This window comes from Lutjanus erythropterus, chromosome 2, assembly GCF_056507025.1.
Source record: "Lutjanus erythropterus isolate fLutEry1 chromosome 2, fLutEry1.hap2, whole genome shotgun sequence".
Taxonomy (NCBI): domain Eukaryota; kingdom Metazoa; phylum Chordata; class Actinopteri; order Lutjaniformes; family Lutjanidae; genus Lutjanus; species Lutjanus erythropterus.
In genome coordinates this window covers 46,850,578-46,872,666 of record NC_139318.1, presented here as the reverse complement: position 1 = coordinate 46,872,666, position 22,089 = coordinate 46,850,578, and positions in this window count along the sequence as shown.

Below are 22,089 nucleotides of genomic sequence, written 5' to 3'. Positions count from 1 at the left end.
TTAAAACTGTTTAATTTTTGTGGCGTGAAAAAAAAGATGAATCAGGTTCTCAGCACACTGGCCAGTTTTTGAATTTTTTTACTTAGAGTTTCTAAAACTCAAATATTCAAGTTTATCTAAAGAAGAAAAGTGAATTATATCAACTATAGATTATAGGTCAGCAAAACTCTTTAAAGTTTATTTCAAAGCTTAAGACTTGGGCTCAAAACTCAAAAATCTAATGCAGAGTGTTGCCTTGAAATTTGAAGTTATCTTGTGAACTATTTTTTTTTACAGTGCAGAAGTATAAAGTATTAAACCTCACTGAAACCTCAGACAGTCGGCTGTTGTTGTATTTGAACATGTGTGTTGTTTTAATTTCCCTCCTGTGTTCGTTTAAAGACTTTGAGCCGGATCTTCCCACAACACACCAGTTTCTTGGTAAATCTAACATCTCAGTGTGTCGTATTCAAGGTCAGATGGTCCACATGTTACATTCAGGGTCTTTTTACGCTGACAAAAAGACTTGATGTTCATTTTAGTTTGTTGCTCCTTTTCTATTATATTCCGTCCGATCCTATTCTATTCTAGAGTGCTGTGAAAAGAGGATATTTAGTGGGTTAACCTGCTCACTATTGTATCCATTCATAAAGAAACCAGTTTTTCCAAAAGCCTGATTCTCTCCTCGTGTGTGTGTGTGTGTGTGTGTGTGTGTGTGTGTGTGTGTGTGTGTGTTTGGATCTGATAACCTTCCCAGTGTTCCCAGTCCTTCCTGCTGGTGACCTGTTCAGCTACAGATCAGGTTTAATCCCATCAGAAAACACACAAATACTCCTTTAAATGTACATGTGCACACAAACATGTATTAAATCAGCCTTCACACAGACGCTGAGCTAGTTTTATTATTTTAGTGTTTGCAGTAGACAGAAGGATCATCTTTTGTTGTTGATAACAGTAAAAAAAATATAATATGTTGAATGATTGTGATAAAGAAGTCACTTCAGTCCCGTTGAGCCTCAGTGATCTGACTGAAACTGAGGCTGCAGGTGCAGGAACAGGTGCAGGTGCCGTATGTAAATGTTAAGCATCACAGGAAAAACCCTCAGGTACTTCAGCTTATGTTACAGCAACACACACCTGCATCACTGCATGATATTAAACATCTTGTGTGGCGTACAGGAGCAGTATGGAAAAACCCTGAAGGCATTTGAAGACATGATTAGACACTCGTTGTTTCGATTCAGTTCGACTGTATAGAAACATCTAAGCTTCTATGTATCCCTAAGCATCATGGCTGCCTCACGTATCCTGCATCCATTTGGAGCCATGGTTGAGTCCGTCGTCAGAAATGAACACTACATATGTGTGAATGCAAATGTGTGGTTAAACAGCAAGTTTCTCTTTGGCCCAAGTTGTCAGTGTGGCAGTAAATGTACAGTTCAAGTTGCAGTGTGTCAATTAATAAACACTGCAGCTTCTCAATAAGAAAAGTCACGTCTGATGTTTCCCAACTGCTGGAAAAGTGAAAGAGTTTAGCCCTGAAGTAAGCTAAGAAAGGCTAATGTTAAACAATTGAAATGTTTCTAGGGACTTGGATTCTGTCCAATCACAAACTAGAAGCATCCCGACTTTTCTGTAATCTGAAACTGTGTTTTGTCAAATGTCATGTTTTGCAAAATATTTTGTAGTATTTTGGAAAATGTAGGTTTTTGCCTTTTCCAAAACCAGAGTTAATGCTGTTAATTAGAGCTGTGCAATTAATATAAATTGTATCAAAATCGCAATATCCTGCAAATCCTGCAATTTTCAGATCGCAGGTGAAATATTTGTCAAAGGCAAAATGTTTTAAAAAATGTAATTGATTGACTGTAGTGAGGCACAGATGTCCTGTCCTACAGATTCTACAGACTTAAGAAAACATCTTCATTTGGTAGAGATTCCTGCAAAGAAAAAAAGAAAATATCACACCATAGTCATTTTATCATGTTTGTAAAAAATATCATTACCTCTAGAATCACAAATCATATCACAATTGGAATATCAGTAAAAATAACTGCACTTTAGATATTTTCTTCAAAATCGCTCGGCCCTACACTGAATGGAAGATGGAAGAACCTTACATTGTTTTAAACCGTTTCTCGCTGTTTTAATTATGTCATCTTGTTGCGTCCTCTTCTTCTGCAGTGGTATAATGGTTTTCTGACTGAAGAATTGACGCCGTCCACTGCTCATCTCAGTGAATCAACTCCTAATAATCACATAATATTTGCCGGTGGAAACAAGCACTCATTAAATTTTACGACACATTTGGATGGAAACACGGCTTCTGTGAACTACATCTGTCAACCTGTTGAAGCTCGACTACTAAAAGTGTTTGTCCCAGTAGGAGATTTTTGCTCCTTTTGTGTGTCAGGACCTAAACTGGGTCACTAACCAGGTTTCATTATGGAGGCTCCCAGAGTGACAGAGTCACATCCTGACATCTGGGTCACACACAAGCTGTAACCTCTCACACTGCTGCAGGTCAGCGAGCGGCAGGAGGTGAAACTTTGTCTCTGAGTAAATCTGTTAATAACGTCTTGTCTTCATGTTTGTGCTCTGTGAATATAATGTATACAGAATATGAGAGTATCCCATATAATTTGAACTGGATCAAAGCTAAATGACAGCTGTAGCAATTTAATTTCAAGAAGTTAGCATGTAGCATCAGTGCAGACAAGCAACCTGCAATTTTTAACTCTTCAGCTCTTTTAACTTTTCCCATTTTGTTCAAATTTGAAAAATAGAAAGAAAGAAAAATAATCCCAAAAATGCCAGTGCTTAAATTAACTGTCATCCGCTACAGTTAGATAAAAATATAAATGTGTGTAGACAGAAATTACTCATTTATTACTTTTCCCCACAGATTTAATATGTCAGTCTGTCCAATTTAACTGCATGTGTTGCAGACTTTGCTCAGTTTTGCATTTTATTAATTCAGTAAATGTAATATTAGAACTCAGTTCTGCTAAAACATGTTTGAAAAGCCTGAATGATCACATGCTCCAGTGATGAATAAATCAGAAGATGTTACTGCTCCAGGTGACAAGTTGGCTTCACACCCAAAACACACACACACCAAGTTCATAATGGAATGAGTCTCTGGGAAAGTGGAAAGCCGTTGGTGTTCTTCAGAGGATAATGTGGGAAGACTTTGACTTGCACTGAACCTGCTGGAACAAGAATCCTGCAGGTGACATAACGTGTTTATATCTCTTTGTGCTCAAACTTTTCCTATTTCATTCTGTTCCGTTTTCCTCAAGTGTTCGTTCTTCTGTGCAAGTCTCTTCTTCCAACTCAAGAGTTTGTCTCATCATCATGCGCGATTTGACCCATAACCCAATTCCGGGCGGGTTTGGGTCAACTTTGAATAAAATACCAGACTGGTCAAGTGACAAAGCAGCATGTTAGTGTAACTTATTAATACATTCAGAAACATTGTGTGCAATAGTCATCTTTTCTACCTTCCCCTTCTCTGTCTGCCAATCTCACAAACGCACACACACACACACACACACACACACACACACACACACACTCTGGCTGCAGCTCTGGACACTCCAGCGTATCCTGTGCTACTACTGATCAATGCACAGAGCACAACAAAACAGGCTAACTCCTGAAACTGTGACCACACTGCAGCCATGTCCTTAATGAAGGATCAGTCGTTATGCTGCTATTCACAATGAAGAACACATTTGGAAAATGTGCTCCAGATGCAGGATCAGCACTCTTGAAGAGCACCATGACAACCGAGCTACTATAATGTGTAATGTTGGTGATTTGGGGGTCGCGTTGGGCGCAGGTCATTCATTGATATATTTTTACAGGTCAGGTGAGGTGGACTGGCTTTGATGACTCATGACAGGTCAGGTGGATGCAGGTCTTAAAAAACCCTGACCCTGATCTTCTTCGTCATGGTAACATTAATAAACATGTTTTATTCTGGTGGTGTTGAGCATGTTCATGTTTTTGGTTAATGGTGAACTGAAGGTATCAGTTGCATCGAATGACGTGAAAATGAGTGTCGTTGAGTCTCTCTGCAGGAAGTGTGATGCAGACTCACAGCAGAGAGCGAGAGAGAGAACCTGGACAAAAGTGTTGATGTAATATAAAAAACTTTTTTTGATCGTGCAGCAACCACTTCTATTAACTTTCAAATTCTTGGCAAAGAAAACATAAACTTTCTACATAGTTCCACACAACAAGAAGTAATAAATTATGTTGTTTTAGCCATTAAAATAAATATTAAAACATGTTTCTCCACACAGTTATGTTCTATACAGGATGGTAACACACCAGAGTCCCAAACATCTGAACATTTTCAAGCTGTTAGATCTGCAAGTACATTAAGAAACAGTTAGGCGAAGCAAGCTGCAGTGAATCAGCCATCTGTCAAATGACACTATAAAATATTATATGACTGAGTCTGAAATACAGGTTTTATTTGACATGACAGCTGTCAGGCTGGCAGTGTTTGCTCACAGTGTAATAACTGGTTTAATATTCTAATCGTATTCACACCGCTGGAACATTTTTTAGCACAGCATGTTTTCATAAAGCAGCTCATGACTCAGTGAAGGCATCATCATCTTTTCCACAGAACTCAAGTCTCATGTTTTCTGCTCAGCTTGTCTCTGTCTCACTTACACTACATGTCCACAGTCAAACTGAGACTTTAGTTTCCTTCCATTCATTTGTCAGCTTTCATCTATCCGTCCCCCATCTGTCTATTTGTTTTGTCATGACTTGTTTTGACTGGTGTGTTTTGTCTTTTCTTTCTCCGTCTTTACAGACACAGACATCTACACATGCCAGCTTCGTATCAGAAAAAATTGCATCCATGTTAGATTCTGCAGCACGCAATTGACATTCAGTGCCAATGATCGGAGCCAACACAGGAATTAGAGCCCCTTTTATGTAGTGCGGTGGAAAATGAGGGTGTGAATAGAAGGTGTGATGGCTGCAGCTGTTGCCTCATGGGATTTTCAGTTTGGAATTTTGTGATTTTTTTTGGACTGCATTAGTTTGTTGGGTTTTGCTTACTTGTCAACACTGTGCATCGCTGTTGACTAATCATTTAGCACGGTGCAGTAATAAAATCGTGCCAATGCATCTGCAGCAGATATGCAGCAGGGGGCGCTGTGGGCGGCTGTTGTTGACTAAACATAGTTTTCATGCATGAGGCAGAAAGAAACATGGTGGCTGAAGGTGGACATGACTTTGGTTGTTGTTGAACATAGATTTTATATGTTATATCCTGTTACATAAACAGAATTTAAGGTATTTAGAGAAGCAAAGTCACCTGCAAAAAAAAAAACAGTCACATTGTTACTGCTGTCAAACAGTTTAGAGTCCAAGTTTAGTCCAATCAGATCTCAGCTCATTTGAAAACAGCCTCTTAGCTCAACTATTGCACCTGTTGTCCAGGTTGGTCCCGCCTACATTAGTTAATCCTTTACTGGTTGTATTTGAGGCTTACAGCAGATGAGTAGTCCCCGGGAAACAACAACAGCCTCCGAGCTGCAGCCTGTATGTCGGCAAAGTCACACCTGGGACGCTAATGGTACAAGCTAACAGCTGTTACCTTTTCTTTTGCAGTGTTGTGGTCATTTTAATATCAGAGCTCACCTCCTGATGTGCAAATGTTCCACCAAAACAAGTTCCCCCTTGACACTATTGTGCAGCAGAACCATCGCTGCATCCTGGGCTTAGCTCCGCCCGAGATGTCTGTGATTGGTTTAAAAAAATGCAAACAAGGCAGGGTGTTTTTTCACTTATAGCAGAACGTGTATGTGTGGAGGCAGACCTTTCTCCAGCTCTGAGACGTCTGGCTATGTGAGACTATCTGGATGAAACTTGTGAGAATGATTCATCCCAGCGCTCTGTGAAGTTCTTCATCCCTCAGTAACTGAGCCAAAGAGGGCTTTAAATGAACAATAAAATACAGGTGGAAACGAGGTATGTGGGTTTGAATCAGTCATTGTTCATTCATCGGTTCTGTCTGTGTGTCAGAGCTGTTGGTTTCTACCCACAGAATCATGAATATAAACGACGCCCAGTGAAATTTAAATGAGATGCTGTTGAATTCAGTAATGAGCACTAACAGTTTTTGCTGTGTCACAGAGACACTCTGTAGGTGTTATTTCAAAAATCTGGACATCCCTACAAGAGGTCCTTTGTGGGGTTTATTTTAATTTCAACCTTTAATTTTGGCCTTTTCTTTTGTCGAAGAGAACAAATTGTCTTTTGACAGAACTCTCAGTCTCACACTGTGTGGTTTGAGCTGCAACCTTTCGCTGTTAAACGGCTCCACTTCATCAATGCTGTTCTGTCAGAGTGTCGGAGCTGTGGGTGGAGAGCGACTGTGAAAGTCTGTTTGTGCTCCAGCAGAAGATTTTAACTCCAAACCAAACAAGTTACAGTCGACTCAACTCAGATCATCTCAGTGTGCAGATCATCACCTGTCACTCCAAACCTGCAGCGACTTACAGCAACAATTTGATGTTTTGGGAATTCTTACTTACTTTACTGCCGATGGGATCGATCGACCAGCTTCATTACTCCACCACTCAAAGCAGACACTCGCTCTGTTGTTAGCACTGGGTCCAGATCATCACAATCTCCCCGTCTCACATGTATAACCACAACCAGAGACTCATGCAGCAGGCTTTGACCACTCAGTTAAAGACAGTTCACAAAATAAAAAATACGCTTTTATTATGAAGCAGCACAATCAGGAAATGTTTTCCTTCGGGATTCCATCAGCAGTAACTTAACACTGAACGCAAATATGAAACGGTGAGATAAAGCAGATAAGTGAAAGAAGGAGAGGAAAGAAACTACATTTGAAAGCACAGAGATTCAGTTAGAAGAGTTGAAAAGACATCACTGCAGCCCGCTTGGAGGCGGGTCAGGCTCGCTTTGTCTCTACTCCAGAGTAGGTCCGTCCCAGGCTCGGCTCGGCGCAGCTCGATGTGATAAAAGTGGTAATGGAAATTCAAAGATATATATATCTATAATACTATATATAATATCTCCAAAACTCTGCAGCTCAATCTTCTGTTGGCCACCGATGAAGATGGATAAAGAGCACTGCAGGTAAGATTGATTGATTGATTGATTGATTGATTGATTGATTGATTGATTGATTGATTGATTGATTCTGAGGTGCACTGTGCCTTTCATATGAGGCTATTAGCTTAGCATGAAGACCGGAAACAGGCTGTAGATGGAATTGGATCCTGTTGTGGAGTAAAGCAGCACACTGACGCTCACTGCTCAGAGTGTGAATGAACACTGTGGGTGTTAATAAGTGTTTCCAAGTGTTTGTGCCGTCCTCCCTCGTCCTGCTGCAACACCGCTCTGCAATTACTGTCAATAAGAAGATATCCTCATATAAATTCCCTGAATTAATAAATGTTCATTACTGCCTACAGAAATCCTCTGCTGGTCAAGAACAGGAAGTCAGACCTGCAGCATCTGAGCTGTTTGTTGTTTATCTGTGACAGATCTGATGTTCAGGAAACAGGTTCTTCCCCCCCATGAGACTGTGGGCCCTGACCTTTAGTCTGGGGACTGAAACACCACACAGACACATTCTTCTTCTTCTTCTTTTGTCTTTTTGTTTTGCCTTTTGTTGAAAGAATCAATGCTGACCCTGCAGATTTACTTTTGCCAAATGTTTCTCATTGACTTGTTCCTTTTAAATGACGTCTATAATCCTCCATCAGACATGCAGTTTGTTTCTGTGCTGCCTTCACAGTCCACGATTGTTTCCTGTTTGCAGCCGACAAAGAACAGATCAGAGTTTCTTTTATGAGATGCAGCCATTCAGAGCGCAGCAGCTGAGCGACCGGCTCATGTTCAGCTCCGCTGCCTTCATGTCCATTATGTAACCGACTCCACTGACTTCATCATGACGCGCTTGTGTTTGTTGTTGTGCTAAGGTGTGCGCAGATCTGCATACCTCCAGTCCAACAACACACACACACACACACACACACACACACACACACACACACACACACACACACACTTGTCCAAAATGCCTTTTTCCTTTTCATGAATACACACACACAATGTCCTGATTGAGAAGCAGAATAGAGTTACACTGAATAGAGAGCGAGAAGAGGGGCTCTGTGTGTGTGTGTGTGTGTGTGTGTGTGTGTGTGTGTGTGTGACACATTTCAGACTCGAGTATTTAACTCTTTCTGTGCCAACATCAGCATTTTTAATCAAAAATTGGACTAAAAGGCGTTTAGCTCATGTTGCTAGATATAGAACTAAATATTCTCTTGGTGCTGAAAAATCTGTGAATTTTATCAAAAATGGTGATTCTGCTCGGAAACATTTTTTTTTAATGCTGGTGGGGAACAAGTTAAAACACAGATGATTAAATAGAAAACATTTTTACATCTATATTATCAGTAGGTGAGATTTTAAAGACTTTTTTTTTTTTTTTAGGTTATTTTTTTTGGCATTTTTGCCTTTATTGACAGTGACAGCTGAAGGTATGACAGGAAAGGGGGGTGAAGAGACAGGGGATGACATGCAGCAAATGAGCCGCAGGCGGGATTCGAACCAGCGGCCGCTGCAGAGGACTAACAGCCTCAATACATGGTGCGCATGCCCTACCGACTGAGCTATAGGGGCGCCCCGAGATTTTAAAGACTTTTAATACATTTTAAAATTGTTCGAAGTTGTGAATTCTTGTCTGGAACAAGGCTGTTTTCTGCTACAGAGAAAAAAAATTAAAACAAAACATTTTAGAAATTACATATATTTTCTGTATATAAATCTTTCTGTAATAAATTTTCACAAAAAATGGGATTTGGATTGGAGGATTGGAGTGTTAGTATTAATAATTATTAATATATTTTAAATTATTTGATGATTGAATGAAACCAAAACCTAATATTAATCCTGCAGCCAAGATGTGACCTTAAACTTGAGATTACTGAAGTTTTTCAGTCGTCCTTTGAACCACAGTGCAGAATAAAAAACACACAGCTGTAATAACCATGATGTGACTCTGACTCATTTCTCTCTTTCATTTTTATTATTTCTCTCGTCTTTCTGTCACTTACATTCTGTATTTGTGTCGGGAACATACAGTACATATTCTTCCCTTCATCAACCCACACACACACACACACACACACACACACACACACACACACACACACACACACACACACACACACACACACACACACAGGCACAGGGAGGATTAACATCTCTGACTGGTTTGTCTGCGGCTGCTTGAACTGCACAGAGAGAAAACCTGCTGATGCAGCAGCTCCTGAACTGAGTTTAACACAAAGTGACATCGACGCCCTGCAGACAGAAAAAACTTCAGCTGCACAGAAAACATACGAGAACTTCCTTAACATGTTGCACACATGTATGAACTGGACGTTGTTCTATAGGAACATAGAACGTCAAAGAAATGTAAGATGTCGAACGTGAGATGATGCATGTCTGAATGACCTTCTAGTCACCTCAGTTTTTACAATAAATGAATCACAATCGCCTTTTTATGTCGAGGAGGAACACAGAATAATAATGCATGAGATTTTTAATGGGACATGAACGAGACAGGGATGAAAAAAGAGAGACGTTTGTGATGACAGCGGATGGACGGTGTTTTTATAGTTCGGTGTGGAGATTAACGGTTGGCATTTGAAGTATTTGATTTCCAAAAGCGGGTGTTTCCACAGCTTTGGACACCATGGACATGTAGTAGTTCTGTTTATACTACTTCCTGTTCCACACAGAAGATCGGTGTCCACATGGAGACGTATTCCGAAACACACTTTTGTCTCTGTCCAATGTCCCTCCACAAACTGTTGCACGTTTGATTGTCTTTAAATTTAAATTAAGGATGAATTGTAGAAGAGTTGAAGAGACGCTGACAGTGACACTTCTCAAATTCATTTAGGTCCATTTTGGACACAGTTCATGTCCTTGTAGTATAGTGGGCGCACAGATTTGCACGGTCACCATGAACTGGCAGAGGTAAGTATTTATATATTTATGAGTTTTTATTTTTCTGACAACTTTTTACTTTTATTTCTTACATTTGAACATGAATATCACAATAATATCTACTTTTTCAAAACAGACTTGTGTCATGGTTTTGGTTTTTGTTGGTGATTTCCTGTTTGATTTTGTAGTCCTGGTTCTCCCTCATGTGTCTAGTCTTTACTTCCTGTCTTTGTTCTTTTCCCGCTCTTTTTGATTGTCATGTGTTTCACCTGTTTGCCCACCTCTGTCTCATTAGTTCTGTCTATTTAGTCCCTGTGTTCCTCTGTGTCTTCGTGAGTTCGTTGTTGTCTCGTGTGTTGAGGTCCTGAGTCCTGTCTGTGTTTCTTCGTGTTTTTTTGGGGGGGATTTTTCTACCCTGTCTGAACTTTTATTTTGTGTTTTGGACGCCCACGTCGTTCAAGTAAGCCTGAGCTTTTGTTACCTTTTTGTTTGCAATTAAATCCCTTTTGAACTCTGCTTCCTTCGTTCCAGTCTGCATTTTTGGGTCCACTCTTTGTTTTACTTGTTTACTCAGCACACATAACAACTTGTTACTTTAGTTTTAGTGCATTTGAAGGGAATTATTTTTATTCCGCATGATTATGCGCCATCTCCTCAACATCAAGACTGACTTAGAGCCACAACACATGATCAGCAGTGAAGACATTGTTTTCCTGGTGATGGTGGCCCCATCCATGCAGCATGGTAGGTAGTATATGAACAGAACAACCACAGGTGTTTGGTGTTCACATATATCCGTGCACAGGTCTGTTTGGGAGTATAATCCAGGCTTAAAAAAGGTTTAACATGTCTGTAGTTTGATGGAAACCTTTCTGTAAAGCAGCTTCAGGTTCACAGAGCAGAAAAATGTCTCAACAATAGAGATGTTCCAATAACATCTGACAAAGGTGAAGCAGTTTGTTTAAGACATCCATCATCGAGCGTATCTGACAGACCTGCTCTTACAAAATGCTGCTGTTACTGTCGCATTAATGCATCAGTTCCAGTCACAGATGAAAGACTGGAATGAGGTTAGTGAACTGGAAATCTATCAGTCGGTGTTGATAAGAACAAAGCAGTGGCTCTGGTTCTCTGCCAAACGCTGCAGTGCTGAAGTTACTCAAACTCTGACTCAGCCTCGGATCATTTACTTCAATAACTGTTACACATGACTTCAGTTATATGGTGGCCCTCATTTTCAGTGATGCTGAGATTACATTAGACAGCAAAGCAGGAATACAAAACAAGAAAAGACAGAGAGATAATAAAATAAATAGCCAATAAGAAATCTACGATTGATTTATACAATTCCTGGTTAAAACGTGTACATTTTTCCAGGAATCAGGAGCACAGAACCTAAAATCAGTCTTTCCTAGTTCAGAACTGACACGAGGAACATGAAGTGTTATCCAGTCCTGAGAGCAGGTCTGATAAGCTCCTGTCCTTAAATGTAATAGTGATGAAAGGTAATTTGGTAATTTGTTAAGGAGTGCTTTGTAGATAAATAAATACCAGTGTTGGCCTCATCTCACAGAGAGAGACGGCCAGGGAACTTTACTGCACAGAATACAGCGATGGGTACTGCAGGCATCGCCGGTGATGAACCTAAGAGCAGAGTGGTGACCTGCATCCAGGGGCTCGAGGGTGATAACAGCAGCGTGTCTATAAATTACATCATCATAATCTAAAACAGGAGACTATGATCCTCATTTAGCAGCTTTATGTAGACGATTATCAGTCAAACGTGTAAAAGTATCAGAGGGAAAGTTACCTTGTTTCGTCACATCTTCTCCTTATCTATTTATTTGATAACACACAGGTAATTTTTCCATTGACGTCTCCACTGATCTTGATCTACATGAAGGCACCTTCCATCTTTCAAGGAACGATAGATTAAAGATATACAGTAAATCATCTTTATCTTTACTGCAACCAGTCTGTCCACGTCTCCTGCTGCTGTTTTTATTTCTGCCTTCAGTCTCGACACCTGCTCTCCCTCGCTTTCTGTTCTTTTTACTTATTCATCGCCTGCATTGTCGTATTTCTGGCTTTTTTCTGCCTCAGGAGTTTCCTTTTTCTCTCTCTCTCTCTCTGTTCCCAATCTCTCTCTCCCTCTCTTCCATTTATGCCTGTTTTTTTCCATCATGCTGGTAAAGTCCCAAGTGCTCATTCTGCAGAAGTACATTTACTCGAGTACTGTATTTAAATATGATTTGAAGTACTCCATTACAATTGACTGGCAGTAGTTAGTCTCACTCTGCCACACATATCTAACAGCCATTGTTCCATCGAATTTTTCAACTTAATTTATTGCATTAAAAATAAATAAATTAAAAACTGTTGACTGCTCATATTTATCTATTGACCCTTTGAAAGCGACTGACATCAGGCTGGGAACCACTGAGCTCACTCTATATAAAGTAGTTAAGCAGTTTAAGTAGTTTACTGCAATACCACTCAAAGCCACATCCACATTTTTCTTTTGTATCTAAGTTTTTCTCTTCTCAGTTCCTTCCATTAACTTCCTCTTCGGTCTCTTCACCATGATGTCCATAAAAGCAGGGGTCTCACTCTGTAATTGGCTTCTGGCCACTGCTGATAAAGATGAAGATAAAGTTGTCGTCTGAGTATTTCTGAAACTTTACTTTTTCACTTCTAAGTAACAGTAGCTAACAGTAACACTCACTACAGTAACATATGTCTGATATGGCGAGGAGTGTTTGTTCTCTGAACCCTCCCTGTTTTTTCCATCTTTACCATCTTTGCATTTCTCCACAGATACTTGAAAAACGATGCTGGATTGAATATTATATTTATTTCCTAACCTGAGATAAGAGAGGATAGTAAGTTAGGATTTGTTTCTGTAACACCAAATTGGGGGAAAAAGCTCCCATCTTAAACTCTTCCTATCTTAAGACTCAAGACAGGAAGTTTCTGTTTCTTTTTCTGGCCCCTCATTAAGTTAAGGATCTATAAACTTCCTCCTGTAATTGTCCAAACTCCACTACACAGCCGTGACTCACTGGTTTCAGCCAACCGCCCATTTATGCATATGAGCCACTGGAAGCTGTTTCCAGTATGACTCAAACAGGGTGACTTCCCCTCAGCACCATGACAGCTGACTCACCTCGAACATGTGACCACGAATATGTAATTACACCTACAGCCAGGAAGTCACGCCAAATAAGGACACTCGGGATTAATAGTTACTGATATTAATACATATAGTAATGTAGGTGTCCTGTAGAAAGAAATAAAAAACACTAAAGAAAAAGAAACAGGTCGCCTCTGACTGATGTGTGATCTTCAGTTTAGCAAAGTCACATGACAGAAACTTTTGTTTGCACTGAAGATGTCAAGAAAATATTAAGAACTAGAACCACCAGTCTGACTGTCTGACAAACTCGACACTGTGATATTTGAAGGAGCGAGAGGTCATGGTGTTTTTTACTTCTCTGATACAGGAAGTCTGGGTTGACAGAATATTTTAAAATGATCAAACAAATACTTTGTGTGAATCCTGTTAGTTTTTAATGATGTTTTACTCTCATCTCCATACGTCTGTATCTGTGGAGGAACATCTCTGCCAATGAAGATCCTGTAAGTCACTGCAATGTGAATTTTTATCCAAGTAACAACTTATTATCGCAAAATAATAATTTACTTTTTTTTTTTAATAGTGACTTACTAATGTGATAATTATATTATATAATAATATAATATAAAATATAATCATTTTTAAATCAATATTTAAAAATACCAAATCATTATTTAGAGAGGGAGAGTTATTATTTTGGGAAAGATTCACATTATAACAATTTACTGAGATACTAAATCATTGTTTTAAGATACTAAATAATTATTTTAAGACATTAAATTATTATTTTGAAATAGTGAATAATTATTTTGAGATACCAAATCATTATTTTAAGATAAGAAATTGTTATTTTATGGCACAAAATTATTATTTTGAAACACTAAGTAATTATTTAGAAATGCTAAATCAGGTAAGTCAATATTTATCACATATTTCTGTAGAGATAAATTGTTGTTAATAAGTATAAGATATAAATCTAAGGATATAGATTATCCTGGCCATTTCAGTTAATACAAAAAATATGAATATTGCATACACACACATACGTACATATGAGATGTGTATGTATATACACAGTATATATCTTTTGTGGATTATGTAGAAGGCTGCACAAAAACTACCAAAAGTTTTACTTAAATTATACTTAAATTGTTAAGTATTATTCATTTGAGAATAATATATAATTGGACTAGTTATTAATGTATGAATGTGTTCATCAGTTTAATGTTGCAGCTGATAAATGTGGAGCTGATTTTACCTACTTTATACAGTTAATGGTACACCGTCATTTATTCTTTATTTTATTTAGTTGAGAATAGAAGAATGAAGCAGCAGAATCTGAAAAAAGTGAAGTATAAGTACCTCCAAACAGTTTGTGTTCACTAGTTGATTGTGTTCATGTAGAAGGGCCTCATGTTTTTTGCCCGCGGCCTTCAAATCTCTAAACCCGCCCCTGTTTAAATCTAGCTGTGGCCTACATTTGCAGCATGCAGGCAGGACGCCAACGAAACATTTGACTGCGGCTTAAAAACACTGTCTTATCATCATACGGGAGGTAATTCTTTATTTAGCGCAGGTCAACCTGTCAGTCCAGTGTGACTGCCTTTTTTTTTTCCACCCACCTCATGACTGCACGTAAACTAAATCCCTTCACAATAAAGTGTGAGTCTTTGCAGGCTGTTTATTTATTCAAATCCATCAGAGTGATGATGTCAAACAGGAGCTGAGCGCTTACACCTCACCCTGCTGGGTAAATATTAACCCAGACGTTAACATGAGCTCCTCACGGATGTTTACGAACAGTTACGGACATTGAGAAACTATACCTATAGAGCAGTCAGTCCCAAACACTGGGTCGTGACCCTCAGGTGGGTCACAGGAGATTTTATTTGGGTCATCATATAAATATGGAAGCATTTAAAATGTGTGTGTGTTTTACTGATGAGAGGAGAAAAGAACCTGCTAATTCAGTCTAAATGCACTTATTCTGTCTCATTATGACGTTGGCTAAAATGTCCTACACTGAGAAAAAACGAAAAAGTTGATAAACTAAAAAATTTCAATAGAATTTTGAGTTTTGAACCCAAATCAAACTTAAATTTTAAACACGTTTTACCAACTAATAAATAATTCATTTTACTTTCCTTCTTTGGATAAACTTAATAAATTAATGAATTGTTTTAGAAGACACCCCAAAAATTAATTTTAGTTAACTGAGTTCACCAGACCAGAAAAGTAAATGACCTCAACTACAGATCGGAAAAACTTTTAATTTTAGTTTATTGAGTTGGGCTCAAAGCTCAAATAAAAAAAATGAGACAACTCAAAACTTCAAAGTAACTTACTGTAAAAGATTTTTAAGATTTATTTTCTTGATGTGAGGAAATAAAATCAGTGAAATTTCCTGTTAACTCAGCCTAAATGGATTTATTTCTTGTTTATAGATTATTTAACATTTATGTGCATGTGTCAATATAAGGTGATGCAGAAATGTTGGGATCGTTTTGAAAAAATAAAAGTTTGTGAAACAGTTCTATAGAGAACCTGTTTTTTTTTCCCTCTCCTGTTTTTTCTTCTGTTGTTGAAAAACTGGTGTCGGGTGTTTTATGTTGTGACTGTTTGACCCTGTCACTCCGCATTAACACAGAAAATCATTTAGGCCAAACGAGATCAGAATCGTTCTCCGTTCATCTATTAATTCTGTCGTTTTGCCCGAGGGAGCCGAGGCAGAGATGATGAATCCTCCTCTGTCTCCTTCAAATGCTCTCTGCTTCTCTCACATCACTACAGGAAATTCAGCAGCGCTACACAGCTCCCAAACTTTACTAAGAATTTTCTTGCAAGGAAACTGATAGTCTTAAGATGATTCCTTGGAATAACTGCACTATGGTTAAAATTATAGTGAAACTGGAGACAGTGTCCAGACAACGTCAAGTCAACGTCAAGCTTTTTATTCTTACATCCAATTTACAATGCAAACTGTGGCAGCAGGGTTGCCAGGTCTGTGTGAAAAAAACAGCCAAATAACCACTGAAAACCAGCCCAACCCCAGGCCAGCGGCGAATAAAACTTTACCTTGAGAGGCAGCTGGATTCGTGAGATCAAGAGATAATGCAAGAATCCATCTTGCCAGCTCCAAGCTATCCATTTGTGTCCATAAAGCCAATCAGCATTGTCAGAGGGACGACTGGCAGCTGTGGTCGTGGTTTTAGGCGCGTCGATAGCAAGAAGCATCCATGAAAAAGACTCGTCTCGAATAAACAATGGCGGCTCCTTGACAGGTTAGCATAGACACTGTGATAGCATCAGTCACATCATAACTGGAGAGGATTTCTTCATTGAAAGATGAGCAAAGAACTCGAGGGCTTTTATCGACAGAAAAGATATTTTCACTCTTCTTTTGGGCGACTTCATCTGTTGGTCTGATTGGTTACAGTTAGACGTGACAGATGCCCCTTTCCAAACAGTTTCTATAGATGGCCTCCCAGATGGTTTTGTGTCACAAACCATCTCATGTCAGGTTAAATAAAACCAGCCCGATACCAGAACTCGTGTCCATATACACCGCGAAGAAAAGATTTTACCTGCGGCAACAATTTTCCTTCCATCACACATACAGGTTCATTTCAGAAAATAAGCCATAATCTAAAAGAATTTTTGGGCTCATATATTTTCTACTTGCCCTATTTGCTTGAGGCATTACAACAAACAAGTGTTTGTTTGTTACGTGCACTGTAACACTTTATTATGCAGCTTCCAAAGAATTTTGCAGCAAGGAAGTTGATTGAATTCTTTAGAAGATTCATTGGAAAAAACTGTGCACTGTGGTTCTAATTATAATGAAACTAGAGATGGTGTTCAGTTGCGGAAGACAGTCAAGCTTTTTTTTTTTTTTTTTAAACAATGAAAGATTTACCTCAGAAAAATCATAATACCTTAAAAACAATGGTTTCAGACAGACATAAATACAAGAAGCTGACATTCTTCGTTTTTGTCACCTTTGACCAGGGTCAGGAGGGTTACCTCTACAGTAAAATATATTATGATACAGTTATTTGTTTAAAAATGTAGTCAGTAATCCAATAAAAGTATCACAATATTAAAGTAATTTAACTTGACTACTTACTTTAGTTAGTAGTAGTAGTGGTTTGCTGTGTTGAAGTGTAACTTCTAATTAACAGACTGCCCTGAACCCAGAACTGACAGGAAACTTACATGTTGTGACTGTTTCATGAACTGCCATGACACAGGATTGAATGATAGCTGCTGCTGGCAGATTTTACCTTCTGTAGAGAACTACAGGAAAATTTAGGAAAATTTAACTCTGTTTAGCTGCTTAAATAGTGAGACGTTTTTATGCTTATTGGACTTGGATGATGAGGACTAACTGATGTGTCCGGTGAAAGTTGCTCCCTCCGTCTCTGAACAAGGAGGAAAATCACTGATTGCCTTGAAAAAATAGTTTTTTTCTTCTCTTCCAAATTCTTCTGCAGACACTCTGTAGAAAGACAGAACATTCAGCAGCCACCTCGCAGCGGAAATGCAGCCTGTGTGGACGCCACAGCGTGTTGGGTGGCGGTGCACTGCTCCAACCTGTAGCGTGAACGAGCCATAAGAACGGGATGAATGCTAATGTTAGCCTAAACTCTGAGAGCATCCAGAACAAGCTCCACACAGTGGCAAAATGCTGGATGTGTAAGTTGTGAGTGTCACTTTTTTAATGTAACAAATTAACTTTCTGGGCTACTGAAGTGAGCTAGTTAGCTGAACATGCTAATGTTTGAGGCTGTAGTCTATGATGTGTCAACATGACGCAGGAATGAGAACAGGCAGGTTTGGGAGAATAACATTAATTCGTTGGTTGTAAAGTTAAAGATCTTTACTGTCAATCACCATCTTTGTGCTTGAAAGAGACTGTCAGTTCAGCCCCCATCACCTTCACCTCAGGTTGCTTTTACTTTGATGTTATCTGTAAGAGGACAAAAACATTACATGAGTCACCGCTTTGAGCTCGTGTCATGTGCATCCTACTGGCTGTGCTTTGCATGAAGTCTGAAACTATCGCTGTGGGTTCAAGTGCGTTGGTGACCTCTCTGACCCTCTTGTGATTCTATTGTGCAGTAAAGCTCACCGGGGAATTAATCCGTCCAACCGTCGGGCCAGGATGTCGAACAAAAGCTCTGGAAGTCTTTGATGCTCTCCTGATGAAACTATCAGCTCACCTCAGGTACATGTGGCTGGTTGGTAGCTATTCTACCAGCAATGTCAGTCTGTCGGTCAGACATTTGGTTCAGACAACAACTACATACTTTACAGATATTAAAGGTGCCCAGAGGATGAATCCACTCACTTTGCCAGACATGCAAACTTGTCACCTTATGTGCTGTTCTGAATCCAAACTAGGTCACCCAAGTGATTCACGCAGATGTGATGAGAATTTCATTCTCATCCAAGAAGCTGAAGGTGTGTAAGAGACACTGGTCCATGAAATTCTAATTCTAGGCGAATTTCACAAGTTAAAGTGAGATGATTCACAGCAGTATTTCACTGAAAATGAAGACAGTGTTGTCTTGGCTGAAGAGAGTGTTAACATGATACATCTATTGATCGTGAGCGCAGCCATCACTTCTCGCAGCACCACTTTGAAAGGTTTTCGAAACTCCATGATCACCTGATGAGTTTCTTGATAACAGGTTTGTCATTCCAGGTTTGTAAACCCACGCTCTCGTGCAGTAACTTGGTTTCTCTCTGTCACAAGAAATACCTGCTCAGTTGGAAAACACGAGGTGAGAGATCAAATTCAAGGAAACCAGAGTTATTGCAATCTTTCTTACCAGCTCAGGTTTCTGCAACCTTCAGCATCAAAAGAAAGAAAAAAAAACTGTTGACTTCTGAGCCCAAACTCAAACTCTTTAAAAAGTTTTGCAGACCTATAATCTTTAGTTGGTTTACTTTTATCTTCAGATAAACTTGAATGAAAAATATATATTTCAAAAACAGTTCACAGCTGTGAACTTTTTTTTTAATATATTGTTATTTGTGTTCCTGAAAATTAAATGGTTTTAACTGAAAATATTAAAATTCATACCATCCTTCACTTTCACTTGAATTAATTTACTCTATAATTTTTAAATACACTTTTTGGGGATGAATGACAATTAAAGTATTTTTTAAAAATAACTGTTATCTATATATTTTTTTTGCCAAAAGGGCCACATGCAGCTCCAGGGATGCAGGATGCAGACACCTGAATTCACTCATTTAAAGAGAACAGGCAGTAACCTGGACTGTAATGTTACCCCTCAACATGACAAGTTTTAATCTCGCTCTTCATGCAGCAGACAATAAATACAAGTGATGTATAACATGTATTACTTTGCACTTCTTTTTAAATGTATTTATTTATTTAATGTTTATTTGTATAAGGATAAATAAGTAGCATAAATCAATGCCACAAGCAATTTGCAATGGCCGTCTTTAGCGGGACCTTTAAGATACAAAAGACTCAGCAATAAATACACAAGAGGCTGTGCAAAATACAAACAATAAAATACAGACAGAACAATACAAGACACAAACCATAGAATAAGAGGCACCAGATTACTCATGACTACACGACTGATTCCTCTGCAGAAACTGTTTCAAAGTGTCTAAATCTGGATCCAGTTTGAGTTCTGTGGGTAAAGAATTCCACATGTTAATTCCACAGACAGAAAAAAAAATGTTTGTCCAAATGAAGATTTACGTCTGAGAACCTTAAAATTAAAATGTTCCACGTGTTGCTAAGCCTGAAGCTCTGAGTGGAACCTCGAGGTCACTGAGCACCTGAGGAACCGGATGATGTAGGCGTTTATGGATGAGTTTAAGACAAAGTTAATGAAATGATCAAAACTTTACATATTTATTTTCTGAAGAACATGGTGATGATAAGATCTTATTATCTTATTCTTCATCATGCATCATTTGTTAAAAGGCATGAAGACATTTTTAGAGTTATTTCACTGCTAAATGTTGGTATGAAATGTGCATCTCCTGTTGGTCAGATATTTATAAAGATAATTATCAGGTTTCCCATGATTCTCTTCTACACAATAACGATCACACTGTGGGAGTTTCAGTCTGTTATTGACCAACAAACAACTATAATACAAGTCTGAAGGCAGTAATCTGTCTGCGCCTGATAATTACTTGATCCCTACATGGACAGATGGAGGTCCCTCTGTGTGTGTGTGTGTGTGTGTGTGTGTGTGTGTGTGTGTGTGTGTGTGTGTTATCATATGTGATCTTTATCATTCATGAGGAAGAACTGAAAGGTCCAGGACAGACTGGGAGCTTTCAGGTGAATTGGGGTTGCAGCCTACATGTAACTGAGTCCCACAGAGACAGACGGAGAGTCTCAGGGGAGGACGGGACAGTTTTCCATTTCACACATCATGTGAGCAGAGAGAGAGAGAGAGAGAGAGAGCTGGAAAACCTTCCTACAGTCAAGGAAGAGGAGAATTTAAACGCCCACTGACGTGAAAACCTTTGGTGAAAGAAGTGTTCACCTCCTGTCAGTGAAGCTTCTGTTTGTAAGAGAAGAAGGAAAAAAGTTTTTCTTATTAGACCGATTCTCCGTCCGTCACCACTCCTCTACAAAGTAAAGTGTGAGTTGACAATATTAAAGTGGTGGTTTTATGTTTTTAGAGGGAGAAAAGCTGTTTCTTTCAAAGTCAGAGACAGTGTGTGAGTGAGACCAGAAGTTAGGGAGCCCTGCTTTCAAAATAAAAGCACAAAAGACACGCACATAGAGAAGTAATCAAGCAAAATAAAACAGTCACTGACTTGTTTATCATGATTGACTGATTAATCATTATTGCAGATTATAGTGAAAGTGCAGCTGTTAAATAAACCTGCATCTAATATCTCAATTCACAAAACAACCAAACCCTGTTTCTACATCCAACATTTCTGGGCATAAAGTGGATCAGTTTTTATGACTGATCATGATGTCTTATATTTTATTATGTTGACTTGTCTTCAGCAGGTTTAGCAGGCTGAGACGTGGGACTAATAAAGGAATATCTTCTGTATTTATTTGTGTTAGGACGTAACATCTGGAACCAGTAAACCCTCTGATTTGACAAAGTCCCTAAAATATATGAGCTACTTCCTGTCGCTTTAACTTTGACCACTGTTCAGATTTTTAGATTTCATATCTATTTGAATCAAATACAAACTATAACTAAATAATATGCAAATTCACCTCTTTATGCTATGGGACTGAAAGTTTATAGGCTGATTTCAAATGTTGTATTTTAGAAAGACGTAACCTGTAGTTTATGTACAGCAGAGGATAAGAAAGGCCAAAAGATGTAGTGAACAAAGATGGATGATTTAATATTCCACCAAATATAACTGGCATGACTGTGACTACAAACACAATCAACATTTCATTATTTATTTAATTATTTTTTTTCTTTTCTTGTAAAGTTCATCACAAAACTTCACAAACATGCTTTGGCTTTTACAGAGCATTTTGCCTAAAAATTTAAATTAAATGCTTTGACATAATCCGTCAAATCAGTTATTATTATGACCAAAATGTATATTATTGATAAGTAGGGGATAATGTACAGTGAGCAATAATGATGTGCTGTCACTGTACATTATCCTGCTTATTTGCAACAGTCTGTCAGACAGAAACCACAGACGTAAGAATGCCATAACAAAGCCATATTATAATAATGAGCTAATATAAATTTCCCGGTAACTTATCTGCCCTGATATTTACTGTGCATCTTCTATATTGAATCTATCTACAAGAAATGGGTTTAATTAAATTTTACTTGTAATTGGGACAAATTTACAAGAAACTTCCAAGGAAATATCAGGAAATTACAGACCTGCAGAAATGTTTCTGCTCCTCCAGATGCAGTCTGACCCTCTCATGGGACTTTATTTTG